The sequence below is a fragment of the Aphelocoma coerulescens genome, chromosome 4 (genome assembly GCF_041296385.1).
Source record: "Aphelocoma coerulescens isolate FSJ_1873_10779 chromosome 4, UR_Acoe_1.0, whole genome shotgun sequence".
Classification (NCBI taxonomy): Eukaryota; Metazoa; Chordata; class Aves; order Passeriformes; family Corvidae; genus Aphelocoma; species Aphelocoma coerulescens.
This window is the reverse complement of record NC_091017.1, coordinates 44,578,651-44,600,614: the sequence shown is the minus strand read 5'-3', so window position 1 is coordinate 44,600,614 and position 21,964 is coordinate 44,578,651. Positions and strand designations below refer to the sequence as shown.

The window sequence follows — 21,964 nt, the reverse complement described above, 5'->3', positions numbered from 1 at the left end:
AAAGCCAAGGAGATAATTACTGTATGTAAATTACTAGCACAATATCCTGGAATTATATTATGACATACAAAGCCACAGCAACTGTTTACCAAATAATATGATTTTGAAAACCATTTATTCAAAATAATAAATACCTAATGGAATCAATAGAAGGCTTTCCATTGATATTTACTAATTTTCTCAGAGGTCTTGGATGATCAAAGATTCCTACGTACTCTTTTATTATTAGTTCATATGAGCTTTTCTGACATCTGTTTGGCTTATAATATTTGTAAGCAAGAAATACATTTGACATCAGCCATCAGCATATAACAGTGGTCAAAAACCTACATGACTCAAAGTAAAACCACTCTTCAACACCACCACCACTCCTAAAAATAAAACCTCAAAACACAGGCTTGCATTTCCACTGTAGTGTATTACACTCTTCCAAAGGTGTTAAGTTCTCTAAAAGTTTTATTTACTTAAAAAAAAAATTCAACCTAGATTCAGATCTATGAAAACCAGAAATCTGAAGAACGAGGAGGTTTATAAAATAACACAGGAATGATTTAAAAACAGATGACATAATGTGATTTCAAGTGTATACTGGAAGACTTGCTCGAGTAACTTAATGAAGATTGTATTACAAAGCCTGGACAGACTTTATGTTGGATCAACTCCCTCACCACATTCCTAAGAGTCTGATCACAGGATATATCTCACTGTGGTTCAAGAATACCAACACATTGCCAGCTCCTTTTAAAACTGTATTGTACACGTCATTAGTTAGACATAGCTTGCCCTAAGGATTATCACCAGTCAAATAATAAAGAAATAAATAACTTTGGATGATGCTAAATGTATAGAAGTGAAAGACTGTACACAGTACACAACATTATAGTTATGAAATTTAGCAGCATATAATTTGACAATACATCATTTCTATGTTGCTTTTATTCTGTACAGGCTAAAGACAAATAGAGATGTGTTTTATAGAGATGTGTTTTGGGTGCATTAAGTCTCCTCCACAGACAGCAGAATGAGTATTGTGGGGTTATTCACTTAATTTTGTATTACCTAAAGTGCCAGTTTTGCTACAGATTGATGTCTTGGTAGAGTTCAAGACCACAATGGTAAACATCAATTCTGTTGGACTTTTTTCATTTGTTTTGAACAACAGTAAGGAGTGTATTTTTGCTACGGAGTACTAGATTTCCTAACGGTGTTAAATTTCTGCTAGATTTTGAGATGTATGAAATTCAGCTTGTGTAGCAGCTATTATCTTTTGCCACACTAATATCTCTAATAAGGTTACAGTAAGAATCTGACTCTTATGTGATCCCCTCTCCTATAGATTTTATTGCATGGGAGTGGAGATGAAGTTTGCAGCTTAATGGGCTTGGAACCTGCAGTTTGGTACAGTTTTCAGTTTTACAGAACTGTACCAAAACCCTGGCTCTTGCAGTAATACTAACCACGTGAAGGAAGATCTTTTTGTTTCATCCCCTGCTGCAGCATGTGTCCCCCCACCTCATTTCCAGATCACTATCTCTGCTCCATCTTGATCGTTATGTTTAGCCATTATAAAACTTTAACATGCCAAAGGTTAAGAAGGTTTTGGTTTAACTACAAAGCTTCTGGGATCATTCTGCCTTCTAAAATAAACAGATGAGAAAGGTTTAAATTCTTTGTAAACATATTTTAAAGTGTTTAATTCTTTGTTAACATAGTTTTAGGCAAGTCTAATTTTCCTCTGAATATTAAGTACAGAAAACTACATAGCTTCCCACCCCTTCCCTCTTTTTCTTCTATAAATATAATGCCTTATACGAGATTTGCTGAGTACTTATTGGAATGAGAGTAAAGCAAATTGTGGACAAAGGAAGAGCTACAGATGCCATCTACCTGGAATTCTGCAAGGTATTTGACATGGCCTCCTCAACATCCTTCTCTCTAAATTGGAGACCTGTGTATTTGATGCATGGACATTGTTTGGCCCCCAAGGTGAACTTAATGGGGCCTTTCAGTATCTAAGAGGAGATTGTGAAAGAGCTAGAGAGGGATTTTTTTACAGGTGCACACAGTGATGGAAAAAGGCTTTAAACTGAAAGAGGGTAGGTTTAGATTAGATATTAGGAAGAAATTCTTTACTGCGCAGAGATCTGACATAGGGACAGGTTGCCCAGAGCAGTTGTAAATGCCTCATCCCTGGAAATGTTAGTCCAGGTTGGATGGGGTTCTGAGCAAGCTGGCCTTTGGAAAGGTGCTCCTGTCCATGCCACAGGGCTTGGAACTAGATGACCTCTAAGGTTCCTTCCAACCCAAACCATTCTGTGATTCTATGACTATTTGGTGGATAAGAAACTGGCTGGATGGCTACATCCAGAAGGTAGTGGTGAATGGCTCTGTGTCCAGATGAAGGTCAGAATTGCGTTGTGTCCCTCAGGAGTCCATACTGGGGGACCAGTACTCTCTAATGTCTTCATCAATGTGGGATTAAATCAATCCTTCTTTCCATGGCATTAAGTGTACCGTCTGCACGTTTTCAGACAACACCAAGTCAGTGGTGCAGCTGACAGGCCTGAAGAATGGAATAACATCCAAACGGATCTGCGCAAGCTTGAGAAGTGGTCCCATGGCAATCTCATGAGGTTCAACAAGGCCAAGATGCTGCAGATTCTTAAATACAGTACAGCAGATGCTTCACTAAACTATTTTACTGCCTTCACACTAATATGCAATACTATTTTTAAATATTTTTGAGCTGTAAGGGAACCCAATGGCTTCCAGAAACTCCCAAAATTCATTTCCTTTATTGGTTGCATCAGTCCATGATGATCTTATATAGTGGTGCATGCATATTTTGCTACATAAGTGTACCAAAGTTGTGTACTAAGAACAGTAAGTGTCATGCCTAAAATACATTTCAAATTTTATCTGTGAAAGAAGCAAATTACCTGAACAAATCTGGGTCACTACTATACAGTTAATAATTGTCACTACATTCCTCTCTGACTGATATAACCAGTATCTGCAACTGGTGTCTTCTTCTCAGACCTAAAGCATAGCAAAGACTATGAACGTTTAAAAAGACAATCAATCTACAGAATCAGTAAGCTTTGGAATCCTTGGGCATGTCAACATGTGACAAAACAATCATTATTTTTTTAAAAATTTCTCTCCTCCCTCTTTCCTCCCTCTTCCAAAAAAAACCCCAACTTAAATTGTATGGGATGACATTGTTATTGTACACTATAAAATATCACCTGACTCAATCCTCATAACTTACTTAAGGAAAAATTCAAGTTCCTACCCCTTCAAGAAATATCATTCTTAAGGAATACATAGTTTTAAACTATTCAGTGGTTCTGGTCTAAAAATCACTCTACATCCTACCGTATCACAATATATCACACTGAAAGGCTTTTTTTTAAGTACATTTACATGCTCAAAACTAACATCTTTCCATTTTCACCAGTTATTAGGCATAGTGGGAGAGCAAAAGACCAAATATGAGTCACAAATGTAAGCAGCATGTAACAGTGAATAATTAATCTGCTGGACAGAAATGCAGCACAGCCAGACTTCCCTTCTGTACTTCATAATGTGGTAAGACCACACCTTACTCACTTTTCCTCCATCACAATCTTTACTTAAATCCTTTTAGTTTTCCTCTTAAGGAACTGCAGAAATATCTGCCCCAGACTGGTATAAAGACTGACATTCACTTACAAAGTCAGCAAACAAGCAAAAATTGGTTGTTCTCATCTATTAATTTCTATGCCCTTGCAGCTGTGTTAGATATTCCCTTAAAACAGGTATTTTACATATGAAAATCAGGGGATGAAACCTATGTAATACAGACTGAACCAGTACAAGTTTATTCCTTTTCTTGAAAGTTGTGTGCAAGTGTGTCAATGCAGGATGTGCTACTGAAATTGGTAACATAGCTCTAATATTGGAAACACTATTACTATATTTGATTCTGTGCTGAATGGGTTAGATTATGCCATTATCTGTAAAATGCCACAGTGAGAAAGGATCCTTATACTCTAAGGAAGAAGAATCATAAAATGTTAACTGATACACACTGAAGCTTTATTACAAAAGATCATAACTGGTTAGTATGGGTCTCATTATTTATCCAGTATTGGGATGTCACATTAATTCCTCTAGAGATACATGATAGGGAATAATAAAAGTAACAGGCATGGACCCAGTATGACAATGGCTACTTGCCAAGGAGAAAGCACACAGCAATGAAACTACTGGCATGATAACAGTTTTGTTACTTGGTATATTTATTGATTCATTATCTCCAGTTCTTCAGGTTCTATTGGCTGGCCCCAGTGTTACAGAGTCCCTGGCTCAGACGTAGCTTTTTACTTGCCAATGCCAAAAGATCCAGGAAAGGAGGTACAGATACTGGCCAAAACGGCCCTTTTTGTTTCTATGTAACTGCCAGTGAAAAATGGAGTTTTACAGTAGCATGCAGAGAAAATGAATATTCCCTCAAGCATTTAATCAAAAATCTTTCAGCTGGATTTGAGCATTTCAGGCTGCTTAATATTTTTTATAGTGCCCCTTTGTTCTTACTTTGTGTAATATCATATATTATTGAAAATAAGAGGACAAGTACTACTGCAAATATATTATGTAAATTACATTCCTATTCTTCCTATACATCAACTCCATTAAGAAAATATCTTAAATTTATAAACACATAATAGAAGCAACTAGCAATAAAACTGGTTTCTGGACTCCAGCAGAATAGGGCTCACTTCAAGTCTTAAGAAACCATTTTCTACTCAAAATCAGCCTTTTGAACACATGATAATTTGAGATTCATTCACAATTACCATTTCAGGCGTCTGGAATTTACCTCGTGCTTCCAAGTCCAGGATGAAAAAATCAGAAAAAAAAATAGAAAATCTAACACAGACTTCTCAAAGAAGTGCCTTGAGCTTCAGTCACAGTTACACTCTATTTACTGATTTTCCAGAAGTGTAAAGAGACAATGCTCCAGAGTGTTGTTGTCCATTTTGAAGATGAAGCACTACAGTATAACTTACTTTGACAGGAAAATTAACTGGTGAATATCAGGTTTCCTCCATTAGTGATAACTCCTGGCAAGTATTCAATAATAACTTAGAGCATTTATTTGAATTTTCTGTAAATTCTGTCTGTTACTCAAAAATTACCTGTGTATCACATCACTTAGCTTAAAAAGTCCCCATGAGGATGTTTCCTGAGAGTACTCCTGCTATTAACATGCTTCAGATGGCGACTGCTCATTCTGACATGAGATGTATTTCATTTCAAAGATCCCAGTCAAGATTAGAAATACAGTGCTACAGTCATTTGTGTGACAAGCCTTATCTTTGCCTTCCATAATTGGCTCTCACTTTTATTCTTCTCCTCATCTTTCGCGTAAAGTTTAAATCCCCTTTTTCAAAAAATAAAAGCAATCGTAATCCTAGTTAGCTTCCATATTAATAATCCATCTATCTCTCCCAGCTAAAATTATTAAAGTTTTACAGTTACTATAGACAGGAATTTTTTATTCTGGTCCACAGCTACTTCCGATTTGACTTCTGTCCCATGCACTTTATTGAAAATATTCTATTCACCATCTTCAGTAACGTACTTATCATGAAATCTTAAAAAAAATCCACCACTCAATCTTCACATGTCTTTACTATCAGGTTACTTTAAATATACTGACAGACTTTTGCTGGAATTTAGTCCTTTTTCAAATCTAAAACTCTCTGATCTGCTTAGTATTGCTTTCCATTTAATAATGGTTATTATTTCAATGTTTCCACCAAGTTCTCCAGTGCAACTAATAAAATTAATTTCCATAATTAACCCACATTTCCATATATTGATAAGGTAAGTCACACCTTGCATTGGCTAGTTACTACAGCATTCCAGGTTGCCCTTTTCGTTTGAATTCCCACAGGTTAACAGAAACTGTTCCATTTTCTCATTAAAAGTTCTCCTTAAAGTGGGCACAAATTCCAGCTGACGTAGATGTACAGCTTTGGGCCTAAACCACTATCCTGGCCAACCACCTTACAAAACTACAGTAATTTTCAAGCTGCCTATATAGATATAATTGCTTGGAGTTTATGGTATGTATTAAACATCTGTAAACAAACAAATACTTTAAACTAAAAAAATATAACATGATTTAATAATCACTGGCAGAATGCAAAGACATTTTTGCTTTATTTTTTTTTACTTTATCAACCTAATTACTGTCAAGTTATACAACAAGCAGTGCATAATGGATTTGACAGATTACTCTTTCAAGGAATGATACAATGAATTTTAACTGATCTCTCCTCTACCTGCATGAAGAAAAACTTATTTTCCCAGATATAACAGCCCTTTTAGGCATTATAAATCTGTGCTTAATACCCTGAAAGTTGCCTCTATGTTCCATACACCTTACTGCATGGAAACTAGCAAATGGACCAGTTTTTAAACCAAGAAAACATGATCCTCATAAACTTTACAGATAATTTCCCTACTTTTTATGAACATTTCCTCTATCTTCCCTGGTACAGGGAAGCTGTTCCACAGCTTTCTACCATTAAAAATGTTAAGCTTTTGACTCTGCTTTAGATGTCACTCCTTCTCCCTTCAAAAAATGTTGAAGTGCATGACCGCAAACCAGTAAAAACCTGTAACTTTTTTTTTTTTAGTCAGGCGCCATTTCAGGTATTCCCCCTACTGCTGAAGAACATGTTAAATATACTGAGAGCAAAAGTACACTTCTGAAAGTAATAACTGAAGAAAAAAAACCCCACCATGTTCAACATTTAAAGGACGGTGATTGCACTTTCATATATTTATTATGCTGCAGTGCAAATATCCTGGAATTTACTAATGCTGGCATTGTCTATTTAAACTTTCAAAGATAAATCATAATGAAATAATTAAAAACTGCAGCAGAAGAAAGACCTCTGCATCTCTAAAAATGTAAGACTATGGAACATGGCCATAGGTGGTGTATTTAAGAGAGGTATGATCAATATGGATACTGAGAGACACAAATCTTTTGAATTGAAGAAAAAAATAATCCAGCTTCTTTGTAAATGCATAAGAGGAGACTACATGAAGAATAAGACATGGAAAAGGAAAGCTGCTTGCTAGTTCATGGATCTATATTATAGAAATAATTTATTACAAATGCTGTTGCTCAGAAACGCCAGTGAGTACCTTTCCTTTCAGTCGTCATGATTCCTACACTACTGAAACATTTGCTTTTAATCCATCACCTAGAATTACAAAATAAAGCAGAGGGACACTTGACTGGGACAGAAGATGCAGATAATCCTGACCACTGTGGATATACACACTGTTACAGCTTCCAGAACTCCGTACCTGGCTCTTACCTCTAAAGAAATTCTACTTAACTCTGGCAGTGTAACAATGCACATGTGAAAAGAAGTCCAGTGAAAACTTCAAACTGATTTTAATGTTTTCTTCACAATTACAAGGGGAAGAATGGCATTTTAATTGAAAAGATTAAAATTTTAAGGGACGTACTCCAGATCATTTAAAGAAGCTACCATCAATCAACTTAAAGATCAGACTCCAAAGCAGGAACTTCTATTCTTACAGCATAGCAGCAAAGTGACAAGAATAAAAAATACATACATTTATTTTAGCATAAGTAACTAAAAATCAGTAGGTCACTGAAAAACTTCAGTCAATTTAAATGTCTTGAACATACTATTTCTTCCCATTTTTTCATCTTTAAATTAAGACTCTACTGCTTTCTTCTTGTTGAGGAAATAGTATACATTCCTGTTTAGCTGCGTGCCAAGAAAAATCAGCTTTTAGGACAAAAAGGGATAAGACATTAAAGCTAAAGTGAAAAGATCTGATTTCTTCTCTCATTCTAGAAATATCTCTAGCTAAAAATGAGACCAAATATTTTTCACAGCGAGCAGACTTGTATCCCTATAGTCTCTATTTAGGATTTTCACATACAAAGAAACAGAGAAGCTTAATATAGCAGTAATGAGAAATTCTTCATTTCCAGGGTAGCAAAAAGAAAAAGTAACACTCAGTGACTATCTGGTTCTAAAAGAGTAGAACAATTTTTTAAAATATCAGATAATAGATTTCTCATCCTCAGATGTCAATGTATCAAATCCTAGCTGTTTACACTGCAACTTACTAGACCACATTCTGATTTCTTCTAATGAATGCTTATTCAATAAATGTTTCATTTATTCTCTTCTTCTTTCTTCTTATGCTTTGTTGTTCATTTTTTTGGAGCGGTTTCCATGCAGACATTAACAGTAAATATTATAAATACTATTTTATGACCAATCTTTGAAAAGCCAGCATTCTCTTCATTGTAGTCAACGCCCTCCTCCAAATAAAACCCCCAAAAACTAAACCAAACCAAAACACAAAAAAAACCCAAAAACCCCACCAAACAAAACAAAACAAAACAACTTCAGGCAATAACAACAAAACCCCAAATAGAAACAGCAAAAAGCTAGGAGGATGCATAGGTCTGACACAGGTTATTCTTTTCTGTGGAGGTGAAAATACCAGTAGGACACATAGGAGCTTAGTCTCTAGCTTGATGCTAAGTGTCAAAAAATAGTTGAGAAAGGTTATAGAGAACTGAGACTAATGCATTCCATCAGTTCTCCATTTTGAAGTGTTTTCGCTTCACAGAGAATAGATAAAGGAATGAAAAGAAATATTTTTAAGCAAAAAGAATATGCAGATATTTTCTTTTGAAAGAGAAAAGTTTTCTGAAACACCTTAACAGATACTTGCTGGAAATAAAGCCCAACTGCTGAAGACCTGGTATAAAGCCTGATGCCACTAGTACAGAATCACGAGCCCTGCTGTCACATTACAAAACAAGCATGATGAAAAATTATGTGCCTAATAAAGAATACAATTTAAGAAAAAAGAGACAAGGTAAATCTATGGGTTGGGGTGTTTTTCCCCCTAAAAACAAGCATTTTGTAAACAGGGGATGCTACTGTAATGAGGTAACATGACCATTAAAGATAAAAAAAAAAAAACAACTTGGAAAATTAATGTAAAACTGACTTACTTTTTGCTTTGTCTCAGCTACGAAAGAAAAGCAAACAAGTGCATTGGTTTGTAAGACAGTCAGATTTGATTACATAGTTTATATGTATCCAATCGTGTCAGTCACTGGAATTTCCTAAGTCGCAAATAAAATTATTTATGGAAGTTTTAATGAAATATATTACATAGGTATTAACAGATGTGTATTATAACAAACAGTTGTAATATTGTATTTGCAACTAAAACAATGTTTCTTGTCTTTCCCACCTACAAGACCCTTTACATTTACAGAACAATTAAGATAATAATGTAACATTAACTGAAATTTCCACTTTCTTTCAATTTTTAATAAAGCCTGCCTACAGGATAGTTAAAGCACATTTTAAAAAATCCCAACAATGATAGAATATTTTAACTCAGTATTTTCTGACTTTGGTCTCAATTCATATTAACAGAAAATAGGCAGCCTATTCTATTTACAAAAAAAAAAATTAATTGTGTAGCAATTCCATTGAAATCAAGATTAACTTAACTAAATTCAAACAATACATCTCTTAGAGTACTACTTTTATTCATTGTTATAGTACAGTCATAACTATGCTTTAGAAAAGTCAAAACTGCTTTCATCTTTAAAGAAAAATAAAATGTCCTTTGAAATCAAACACACCCTCTAATGATATCAGTCACTTTACTGGGAAAGCTTTGCAACCTGGGCACTTGTACCCAAGAGACTGCTGCCAGTCTGCAGTCTGATGTCACTACAGAATTACAGCTTACAGTACATTATCAACGCCTGCTAGGTCCTCTGAGAAAGGAGGCTCTGCTGGCTGAACTTCCCAACTTACTCCCAAAGGCAGGAGAACAAAACTTCTGAGACTATATAGCACATATTTTTAAAAAGTTCTATAGAGACAGGGTTATATTTATTAGCAGTGTTATCCTGTAGCTATTTAGACTAGAACGAATAGTAAGCAAAGTTCCTTTGTGTACAACTAATAGGCAAAAAGCCCCAGCCACTAAGAAATCTATCAAAATTATGGGCAATACATTCAAGGCAAAACAGTTTTAAAACAAAGCTGCCCAAAAGTAATTCAGGCTTCAGAGTTTAAAAAAAATCCTCCTAGCAGGACTAGATATTATATCAACCACATTGCATCTAGACAGCATGAAGGGGTTTCATTACTGCCAAACTTGGATTTACCACCACCATCCCCCCTGAGACCCCACACTTTAACCATGTATAATCCTATTAACATTGACTAAGTAGATATAGCTATATTTATGAGTTTAAAATTATTTGTTCAAGTATGAAAATAATCCCACCTTTGCTGTTAGAAAGATGGGTACAAGGAACATTTATTTTCTGTTTTGTTAAAAGCCTTGATCACAAAAGATTTGCATGACTGTAAACCAGAAAGAATAAAAATGTATTTGTTCATCACTTGCTGACATTTTGAGTGGGTGAAAAAGGGTATTTTATATGTGTTTTTGAATAAATACTGTTGTGATCAGAATCTGTAATCATAATTAAGTTCCACCTTTCCTTCCTATTTCCTGAATTTAGATGGAGGCGGGCAGGAAGATGAGGTGCAAGAAAGGTGAATAAATCAGGAGGACACAAAGAAAGTGGGACTGTTACTGGTACATGATTAGTATTCCACCTGCTCAACAAGTCTGGCTTTACCTACAAGCAGCAATACAGACTTTAAGACAGACTTTCAATCAGTTAAGGATTACGTATTTTGCTTTCTAGAGTAGCTTTCTGAGAAACACTTAGCTTTTCCATTTGCTTCTTCTGTTACATATTTTGCATTCTTTGGTTTTCTTTCTTTAGATAGACCAACCTTTAATAGGAGTTGAATCTTGATTTTTTGTATCAGGCAGTTCTAGGATGAATACTTGCAGAAGCAATGTCAGTTCACAACTCAAACATCTCTCTTTGGATCAAAACCTGAAAACATTAGGCATCTCTCATTCTTTTTTACAGAACAAAGAGCTACAAAAGACTGATCAAATTTGTCACCTGTCTTTCAAGGAGAAAAGTTTTACTCCTGCAAGGTGTACTAAAAAAAAAAAAAATCCAAAAACTTCAGTATGCTTCCTAAATCCTTTTACTATACAAAAATATCCATCATTTGTCATAAGTGTCATCTCTTCTTTAATGGATAAACCAGGAAGTCTTCTTCCTACTCACTTAACTTATTAAAAAAAATAAAAACTAAGCAAACGTACTTTTTTCTGAAAAAAAATAAGTATTTTCCCAAGTTCGCAGGAAACTTATAATGGCATTCCAGACACTTTATTTCTCTCTCCAAAGAAAATAATAACACAGTCTGCATTTGTGGTTTTAGCAGAACAGAATCTGCAGGGGAAATGGAACACTATGGCAGCAAAAACTGGCAACTGCTGATTGATCTTTCTGTCTGAATGCATGAAAAATAATCCCATGTCTGGATTGACACTTTCTAATGAACAGACAGTATTACTTCCTCTGATTTTTCTAACTTTATTGTCATTTGTTTGAGCAAGCCAACCCTGGTGAAGAAAAAGGAATGAAGGAAAGGAGGAACTCGAGAAGATGAAGGAAAATAGTTAAGATGGAAGATAGTGACATATTATTCACTGGAAGTGCCACTGCGTTTACCACACTCTAACATCCTACAATTTAGTAGTCTACTGTAACTTTAATATGAATAGATCAAAACAATTCAGCTTTGCTCCATATTAAGTTGGTTATGTAACTGTATGGAATTTTCTACCTTCATATTTTGAGTATTTCTTGTGAGAGTATAAGAGATAGGAGAGAAAAAATTATTAAATTAGTCCAGCTTTAAAGAAGCTAGGACTTCAGCAGGGCCAGAATTTTTCCCATAGTCTTGCTCATTTCTCCTGAAATCCTGGCACATGACATTAGCAGCAGGAATAACAAAAAAGGTCTTAGATGCTCCTAATGACTAAACTGATATAGTAGATCAGTACAGACGTGTCCTTGGCAATTTCTGAGTTACTGAAACGTAAACATTGTTAGCAGATGCTGAAGTTTCAACTGATTTTTCCAGTCCAGGCTACCAGACATCTGAGCAGTTTAAATAGACTACAAGTTTTAGAGTTCTCAGAGAATATCCTTGTGTAAGAGTAAGGTCATAATCAAACAGTTTTTGTACAAGTGTCTGATTATTCTGTAATTATTCATGTTCTTCTTTTATCTACAAAGTGAGAAGCCACCACTATACTCAGTGGGACAAACAGCAGGCACTAAGTCCTAACTAGACTTCTGTGTAGCTGATTGATCAAGCAGTAATTCCAGAGACAGCTATCTGGAAGCAATCAGGTTAGCAATTCTCAAGAATTATTATATTCACTGAGTATATTCTTCAGTATCGTTGCAAATATTTTTTCTTGAAGTTATATAATAACTTCCTTATATTTAACTACAGAACTATGCAGAAGTTTCTATATTCTTCATTTCAAGACTTCAGATAGATATTATCTATCTGTATCTCTTACCCTTCAGAGAATGGAGTGTTTCAATCAAGTTTTAAGTAGCCCTTGAAATCTGCCTGCCAGTGTAGCTTGCTCCTGATGTATTTATAGAATTCCTCCTGTTCACTTAGAAAATAAAAGCAGCAAAAACCATCCTCAAAAGAAAGAACACTTCACTTTTTCCAATTTCTACCTTTAAAAGGAAAATATAACCAAGCAGATAAGCCTTTCAGAATTCCAACTAAAATCAACAGAATTACTGAGGTAAGACACATACACATTTGCCAAGGTGTGTTCTTGTTTTGCATTCCAAACAGAATTGTTTAAACACAATTTTCAATTAATTTTCATTTCTAAATAAATCAATGTGTGTCCATACCTAATTGTGTCCAATTCCTTTCTCTCTTCGTAAGATACTTCCTTCTTGAAAAATGTAAAACTTTTATCTTCAGAAAGATAGCTTCAAATTTTTCTCTGGGATTTCAGGGTTACTTGTTTTTCAATAATATTTTTCATATATAATTACCCTTTTTGGTTTTCTATCTTACTCAAAATAAGCAACTCTTCCTATAAACCAACCTCCTCTACAAGTTGTATCAGTGCCACTACACAGAAGTTTTACAGCTGCAACCTTTTAGTAACTAGCTGAGATATTACTATTAATTTGGATCCCACCACAGCTAAGCAACTACCTCAGTTTTTTAAGAACAGGGCTTTTTTCTTTTTAATTGCTAGGTCTGGATCAGGACTGAATGAGCAGCCTCTTTTTCAGGCTTTCCTCCAATGACCCGGATACACAGCTCTGTCAAAAATCTGACATCTACGTTCCTGAAAACCTAAAAAAGGAGGAACTAAGGCACGTTAATGTAGTCCATACTGATTACAATCTCTTAGGAAAGAGTTACTCCAGTTTCTCACAGCAATGGATTAAGTGTGCACCCTCTGGATGCTTCTGTCAGAAAGAAATTATAGTATCTTCCTCCTGAACTTGGCCAGCAAATCTGCATGGTATCAGGCAAAAGACAACGGATTGCTCCACTCTGTTTTACAAATTTATGATAATAAATTGTAGGAGGCAGCAGCAGCAAACTGACTTCTGATAGAAGTACATACAGTGCTAGTTTTTCATAGGAATCACTCAAATTGGTTTTATGCAAGGATCACTTAGTGCCCATTGACTATATAGTCAGAACTGCTGAATTTCTAGAAAACTTTCCCCACCAAAAATCCCCTTGAGAGCTTTGAGGGGAGACAGTGGTATCCAGCAAGGCTTTTCTTCTCTTTTTCAGCGTTCATGACTTTTCAATATCACCAGCTCCATAAGGACAGTGTGCTCCTCTAGTACAGCTCTAATAGCAGGTTAGGGTACACACTTTTAGTAGAAATTTGTCTCATTTTGAAATTCTTCAGTATTCATTCAAGCTCACCACTGATGCACAAAGAACCCAGAAAAAAGTAACAAGTAAAACTGCAGTCCTTTCTTCTTTTGCCCTCAGCCTGTAATTTCCTTGAGCTCTGCTAAGCTGTAGACCTCTGTACTGAGAAGCATGCCAAAATGATGACAGACACGATGCTAGATGGGACAAGTTTTTGCAATATACCAGTTTACAGAGGTAGTTTGAGTGGCTTGCATTCAAACAGTAAAACTATATGCACAAACCAAAATTGTAGATTCTGCTAATAATTTAGAAATCCATTAAAACTGCTATTAGGATATTCAGATAAAGTGAAAAAACAGATTGAGGCTTAAGTGACATGCCATAATCCGGACCTAACATACACTAATGTTTCAGAAAAAAATTTCCCCATATTTAAAAGTTCATTATTTCCAGTAACCCATCCTTATGTATTTCAAGTGCAAAATATCAATTACATGATTTCTATCATTAATAACACATATTATTATTGTGTATTAGTACATAATTATATTTAGGCATTTGAACAACAGACATGGACCAGTTGCTGTAAAACAGTTGTTATATGCAAGTGAAACAACAAACTTGCTTGCTCTAGTTCCTCATGCCTTCGATGTTATTTAATACAAATACTGCCATACTATGTACAAATTTGTATCAAAGATAAACCGAAATTGTTAGGTAGGTAATTTTATAATGTTAGCAGGTAATTTTTGACTCACGCACACTCTGGGTATTCCAAAGTAAGTGACAAAAAATACATTGGAATTTCCCCTAATTGTAGGTCTGCTACTTGGATTCTTCTTTACTACAGACTCATGCTTTCCTCCCATAACGTAACAGAACTTTACTTACATTCCCTGCTTATTGAATCTCTCAACTAGCCTGTGAAAGAGGCAGGGACCTTGGGACGACTTTTGAAATTCTCCTGAAAAAGCCACCCTTCAGACAAAGTGCAGCAGGGAGCTCTGGATAGTAACCAGTCTCACTGATATCCAGGACAGATCTTTATATTGTTATAGGCAATAATCACCAAACTGTATCTTCAGTTCTTACTTAACATTTGTGGAATATTTATATTACCTCCTAGTAAACTGGCTGGCACACTTCATTTAAGGCTCTCTGCATTTCAAGGTATTTTTTCCTTGACTAAACCCTTCTGCAAAAAGTAATGTTTATGTAGGAAAAGTGCTTAATCTGAATCACTAAGAGGAAACTCTTTTCTAGACTTCAAATTTGATTCTTTAAAATTCTTTACCACTGTGCTTATGTATAGTTATAATTCTGGTTATAGCATAATAATGCCTCAGAAATCTCCTTTAATACCTTCTCCCTACAAAAAGCAAGTCATAATTTTACTTTACACACATTCAGCCATAGTAAGACTGATGAATTTTATGAAGACTATGCTCATTCATCTTAAAAACCACAGTTCAGTGCCTTATTTTTATAAAGAGAAATAAACAGTACTTAGAATTTTTGTTATGGCTTATAAACTGAATATCTTTCTTGGTCTGTTAATTAAGCAAAAATAATCTTGCTTTATATTTGAAGCTTAAGCACACAGAAATGTAACAGAGCAAATGATCATATTAAATCAGGTAAGACACTTCACTATATGTGCCATGACTGAGAACTGAGTGCAGATATATTTTCACCCCCACATATACCTTTTTGAAATACTGAAGGCATTTATTACTCACTGAGTATGAGGGACACGCATTAGCACCATGGAGTTTAGATTTATACCTTCTTTCAGTACCTTTTTTTAAAGCAATTGAGTTGATTACTTAGAAGTCTTTGGCAGGGCTGTTAGTATACAGGCTCCCAACACAGTCTTAATTTTCTTTCTTTTTACTAGCAGATTGCTAAACATTATCATTTGACAATAAAACAATATAGCAAGCTTTCCGCAATGTTTTTCCTACAAAGATAGAGTTGTTTGAACCCTAGAACTCCTGTCAGGTTTCTGACATAGTTCTCTGCTACTCAAATTATAACCGTGAGTCTCTCTGACACATTAAATAAAAAAATACATTCTGTTTTTGTAAAGCGTGTAAGAATATTGTGATAATAGAAAGGTGGCTTATATACTTCACTAAACTTATTTCTAAAGCTATCATTCTTCAAGTACAATAGTTGACATTCACTAACAATGCCTAAATGCCACATCTTTTATATCCAGCTTTGACATTGAATGCCTGTGTCTACAACCTTAGCAATCAACACTTTTAAAACTTTGCTGAGTTAAAACCTAGATTCTAGCTCCTGCTCATAGAATTTATCTGTTAACTATATAATAATTTTAAAAAACAGTGAAAGCAATCCAGTGCTGAATCCAAGATGCCCTCTCATATTCACTGCATCTCAGAGTGATGCTCTTTGGTTACTTCTCTCTCAAAATTACTTGTTGCACTGTAAAAACACTAACCTGCTGTTTCTGCAGGATACTGGAGTTATTAATTAAAGACGGCAGACTGAGACATCAGTGCTTCCCCTGTCTGCAGAACCCTAAGCACTTAGAAGCACCTGCAACCACTATTACTGTCCTTTTAAAGAGAATAAGCACCTCTCGTAGGTGTTTACTCCTGTAAAAAGGACACCAGATTTCTGGCTCCTGAGTGAAAAGGTACTTTGAATGTACAGCCCTGAGTCAGTCTTCCAAACCCTTAAGAGATGTGAGATTTCAGACAAAACACTGTACACCCGACATTTTCTGTTCACCAGCTTGCTGCAGCCACTCAAGGAGCACCTAGTCTTCTGACCAAACCTCAAAAAAGTTTCTCCATGAAGCACAGAGAGCTGAAGTACTCTAACTTGGCAGACTAGATCGGACTGCTTAACTTCCCTAAATTAAAATGCATGCTTGAACATACTTGGCACATCCAGAAAATTCCTAACCACATATAACAAAAGCAGCCAGTGATAAATATACATTTATTAAAGAGCATCTTCAGCTCATTTGCACACTGACTTCAGCACACCAGTGAATAAGGAGAGCAAGGACAGTCAGGAAGCAAAATACCTTGTAAATCAGTATTAAAAATGACATTACAATAAAGCAATAAAGGGTACCTAATAAACAACAGAAAAAGCTGTCCAGATTGTAAAGCAGATTAAATTAGCTTCCCAAACCTGTGTAGTGACACTTTTACCATTAATCCACAGAGGAAGTATCAATGACACACTGAGAGGACTATAGAGACAGTCATTACCTGTCTACATATATACCAAGAAATTGATTCACCACATTGCTGGATTTCAACCAAATAACTGGCCAACCTAAGAAAATTCCTCACAATAAAGCACCTTTATATGATAATTTAGCTACAAGGCAAGATATACGTCTATTACATAAAGTGATTATTGACTACGAGAAGCTTTCAATTTAGCATAAAATTACTCTGTATAAGAGCTCTCCAGAGCTAGTGACAAAGGTTACATTTTGCTCTTTTAACACACAGTAAAAGAGAATGAGGCTTCCACTGGCCTAGTCTATATCAAATCATCAAAAAATGGAAAGAAACTTAACTAAGGATAAAATTCTTCACATGGGTTTTCACACTCTGTCCGAAAGTTAATTACCTCCACCTTCCCCTTACCCCCTGCAAAGGAGTGCACTGGAAATAAAATTAGTTGACTCTGAAATTCACTGACAGTATTCTCATCAGCTACACATTTGATGTTAATGAAGATGCAAAATTCACTGAAGTAATAAGAAATTAACATACTAAATTTTGCTAAGTTAACTGTAAATCAGAAATAAACTATTTTAAAACATACAAAAATTATATTCTTCACCCATTTAAAGTAATTGTAAATTATCTGAGCATTTTACCAACTGCAGTACAAGAAATTAAAATATGGCGGGATAGATAGTACAGTAAGAGAGTCTGAAAACTGAGCCTAAAACTTGTCGCCTTGAAACTTTAAAATGTTTGAATTTAAATCCACTTACAAAAAAAACCCAAATTCCACTTAAAGAACATCTTTATGTCTGCTTTTTATTAACATTTTAATAACTTCAGGGAAAATCTGGAAAAAAACCCCCAACTAAAACGTTCACAAGATAAAAATAATGAAGAGAAATTACTGGTCTAGCAGAAAACTAGAACTTTAGCTTCCAGTCTGAAGCAATTTAGCATTCAGCATTTTCAGAGTGGATTTCACGTTCAATGCGCTAAGAAAATATGTGCACGTAGAGAACTTTTTTTTTAAAGAGACTTTTTTGTTTACTGGGTATGATTTGGTTTAATAATGAGATACTATTAGAAGTGAAGGATTACATATCTGGAGCAAATGTGGCATTTTATTTAACTACAGATGGTTTCATGAAGGAGAGTTCTGAGAAAGAAACTGAAAAGAACAAGGCATTTGATTATTATATAAAATGTGAAGAAAAGGATGTTTTCAACGCAGTTTTTCATCAGCAATCCTAGCCGAAGTACATGTTGTACAAACTGTCAAACCTCAAATCCTGTACACCCTTAAGTCATCAATTAAAGTTAATTTCTCATAAAAACCATTTTCACAGCAGTGACAATAATAAAATATTAAATAAAGAGGACCTCTCACTGTAATATCTACAAAATGCAGTATATTTGGTAGCTTTTGTCAGAGTTCTGAGGACCAGAGAGTAAGCTGCAGTAGCAAAACCACAAAAAAATACATGCAATTTTTACTTTGTAGTCTTACACTACCCTTGTACTTCCTTGCAAAAATGATTATAATGGAAGAAGACTGACCATTGATTTTGAGGAACTGCAGGTATAATACAATATATTAATTCTGCACATTACATAGCATAACCACTTAGAACACAGTAAATGCAGAATTTAGACAGGTTTGGTATTCTTCACTGTGGACGGCACAAAGATGAAAGATTTTGTTTTGTAAAAATGAAAGCTCATGATAGTGGCTTGAATGTCTAATTCCTGAAATACCTTGCATATTTTCCCCCATTTAGCAGTGTTTCTACTGTGATTATTAAGGGCTTTCAAACAAAAAAAATCTCCTACTGACATTTAAACTTCTATTTTGAGTCCCCTCAGCATCCAGACTTGGCAAGCTTTAAACATGTAAAGACATTTATTCACCATTTAGATTACAGAAGAAACGCTAGGAAAATGTAGGATAACTTCAGGAAGGGTTTTTTTGTTGTCAACTTTGTTTTTCTTTGAAACTACTGGAGGCCCAGTATGCAATATTATTTTCTACAGCTTACATTTTACTGTGTATGTTTTGTCACTGTAGATATTTTACAAACATGATAGGCATTTCAAAAATGCTGTCTTATAATAAGCAAGGATATCTTCACTACAGTGAAGAAATAGAAACAAGATATTCACTGAAATGCAAATTGACATTAACCTAGAAGTGGCCTCCCAAAAGTAAGATTGAGATGAATTACCACGACAGTGATGAAATAGTCTTATACCTATGCACCCAGTGTGGATATTTTTCCTAGGTAAGTTGACAAGTGTTTCATGGGGCTAAAACTCTTTACTGGATTCAAACTGGCTTTCAGGGAAAAAAAAAAAAAAGGAATATGCTTCTTGTGTTATTCTGAGCAAGTGTAACTTCTGAGCACAACTCTTAAGCAGATCATAATTTAATGAAGAACAGACCATAATTACTAATGAAGAACAGATCATAATTACGAATGAAGAAACAATTTTGGTCAATAGACAGTATTTTAATCTGAAAAACACGACCTCGTTTCTGCATCTTTTCCTCATGATTTACTCCTTCTATGAGAAACTTAAGAAAGAAGTGCTGCTACACAGGTTTCCCAATAAATCTTTTTCCAGACCTACAGGTTATTCACAAAAGGGATTGTCTGAGACTCAGGTTTGGCTCCCGAAATATCAACTTAGGAATATTTCTATGGGGAGGCAAAGGGCAATGAGACAGTCAGACAAAGGCTCAGAAAAAAGGATAGCCACTCAATTCACAAAGCTCAGAATACAGCACTCAGGCCTGACCACAGTGAATTTAGTTACAAGTTGTAAATGCAGATAGCTACAGTAAAAGCAGGACACCTGAGAACAGAAGAGACCAAAATAGAAGACCTAGAGGTCTTCTATTAGAAGACATGTTGGCTGGCTGGAGAAAGTCACTGTAGTAAAGAAAAGCAGCAACAGAAAATTTCTGTAGCAAAAAAATTACAATAGCTAGCTGCACACTGCTTACTGTATACCAAGAGTTACTAACACATAAATAGCAAATAGGATCCTCAGTATATGATCTGAAAGCCATGAAATTCTCCATACTAAACAGATGGTAGAATGGTGCATGGGTGAGTGAAAAAACCCCCAAAACCCAACTCTAGAAAAAAATGAGAAAGCTTAAAGTTTAACTACATTTTCTGAAATTCCAAATAGCAAAAAATATTGTTACATGTTTTATTACTTACACAAATGCATCCATTTCAAAAAGACGGGGAATCTTATGTCCAACATAGGGATATAACAGAATCTGTACTCATCAAACACACATGCCATGTAGCACAAGAGCCCTGTCCTGCTCTTGAACTAGGACTCTAGGTCTTATGGAAGAAGACAGCAGATAAAAGATAACAATGAAACCATCACAAAACCTTCTGATTACGGAATACAGATGATACCAAGCATGAGGCAGAAATTCTACAAATCGTTATTCTGATGACAATGGTGGCTAAAGCAGATTCCATCTCCACCCCTACTTTGCACCCTCATTTGCACCAGCAAAACTAACTGCGAGCATTGAGGTAATGTTGTTAAAAATGTTAATGTTTTCTTTTTTCGGGTTTTTTTGCACAACAGAATTACTCATTTTAGATTGGTTGGTTGTGTGCATAGTCCTCTAAATAATTCAGTTGAGAAGGTTGTTAGAGAATAGAAAAGAACAGCCAAAGAATTTGAAGAATTTAACTTTTCCATCATGAAAAATATGTATAGATTCAAGGTTTCAAATGTCATGCAGTTTTTGAAAATCAGCTGCAGATAGTCAGTCAGGAAAAGAAAAGATTCTACATGAAAGTCTTATAATGAGAAAAAAAAAAGCCTTGGACATAATACCAGTTTTCCTTTCACTAACAGTTTCTCATTCACTGCCTGAAGATAGATACTCTTCCTGTAACTCTTTACCATTATGACAACTAGTAGCTGAACCAAAAATTGACAGAATCTTTCACAATATTACTCTACATGACACTAGCAGCAGTGTGAAATTGAGTGTGATCACAGCACCAGTCAATTCTACTGGTTCAGGGAGTTTTCAGTTTAGGTCAGTTTCATCTTCTGTCCTCAAGTTTTTCAATCCCAGGGTAAAGAAAACTAAGAAATGAAAGACTATAAAAAGGAAACAAGGGCAGAAAACTGTAGAAATTACTAAAAGCTCTTCCAGTTCCCCAAAAACACAAGCCCACACAGCATAAGGTAAACCTTGCATATAAAGAGTAGCTCTCCCCCACCTAGCTTAAACCTAAAGAAGCCTCGTACTGTTTTAGACATTCACTACATGTCCTGTAGAGCACATCACAAAGTCTTAAAGAGACAAACTTCATACCCAACTTATGTCTTACTCCAAAAAAAAAATAGTAGTGGGAGTTTTCAATTAAAAAAAAAATCCAAACATTTCACCCCCGCTTGGTGACTAACCTCTTTGCCCCAAGAACTTCTGACATGGTATTTTAAAGCCTTCTCTAACTGTTCTCTTCTTACCACTCCTCCTTTTCTTCTTTATGTTAAATCCAATCCTCGCTCCTTCACTTCCTACTGAACTACAACCACTTGTCTTCTCCCTTGATTGTTGTAACAGCTGGTGCTAGTTTTCCCATCGGTCTCATGCAATCCCTTTTCATTCTCTTTCTGTAGTTTCTTCCCCATTTTTTTGCATGACAAATCAGAAAGCATATCTGAGAAAATACTCACCAAGTTACAAGTATTTACTAGTGAGCCTAAGGAAGGGTGGTAACATCCAACCATTACTCTAGCCTCGGTGGAGCTAATCCTAGCTATTGCTGAAGT

At 35.3% G+C, this 21,964-nt stretch overlaps 1 protein-coding gene across 5 annotated transcripts in view; it reads right to left on the bottom strand.

The window, feature by feature from the left end:
• The window catches only part of TENM3 (teneurin transmembrane protein 3), a 1,310,258-nt gene extending 1,288,521 nt beyond the window's left edge, over positions 1 to 21,737 (bottom strand). For 3 of the 5 annotated variants that reach the window (XM_069013799.1, XM_069013797.1, XM_069013796.1), the window contains exon 1: positions 21,596 to 21,737. The gene's annotated coding sequence lies outside the window, so the exon portion shown is untranslated. The other 2 variants (XM_069013800.1, XM_069013801.1) reach the window with 2 other exon arrangements.
• Between the last annotated feature and the right edge of the window lie 227 nt (positions 21,738 to 21,964).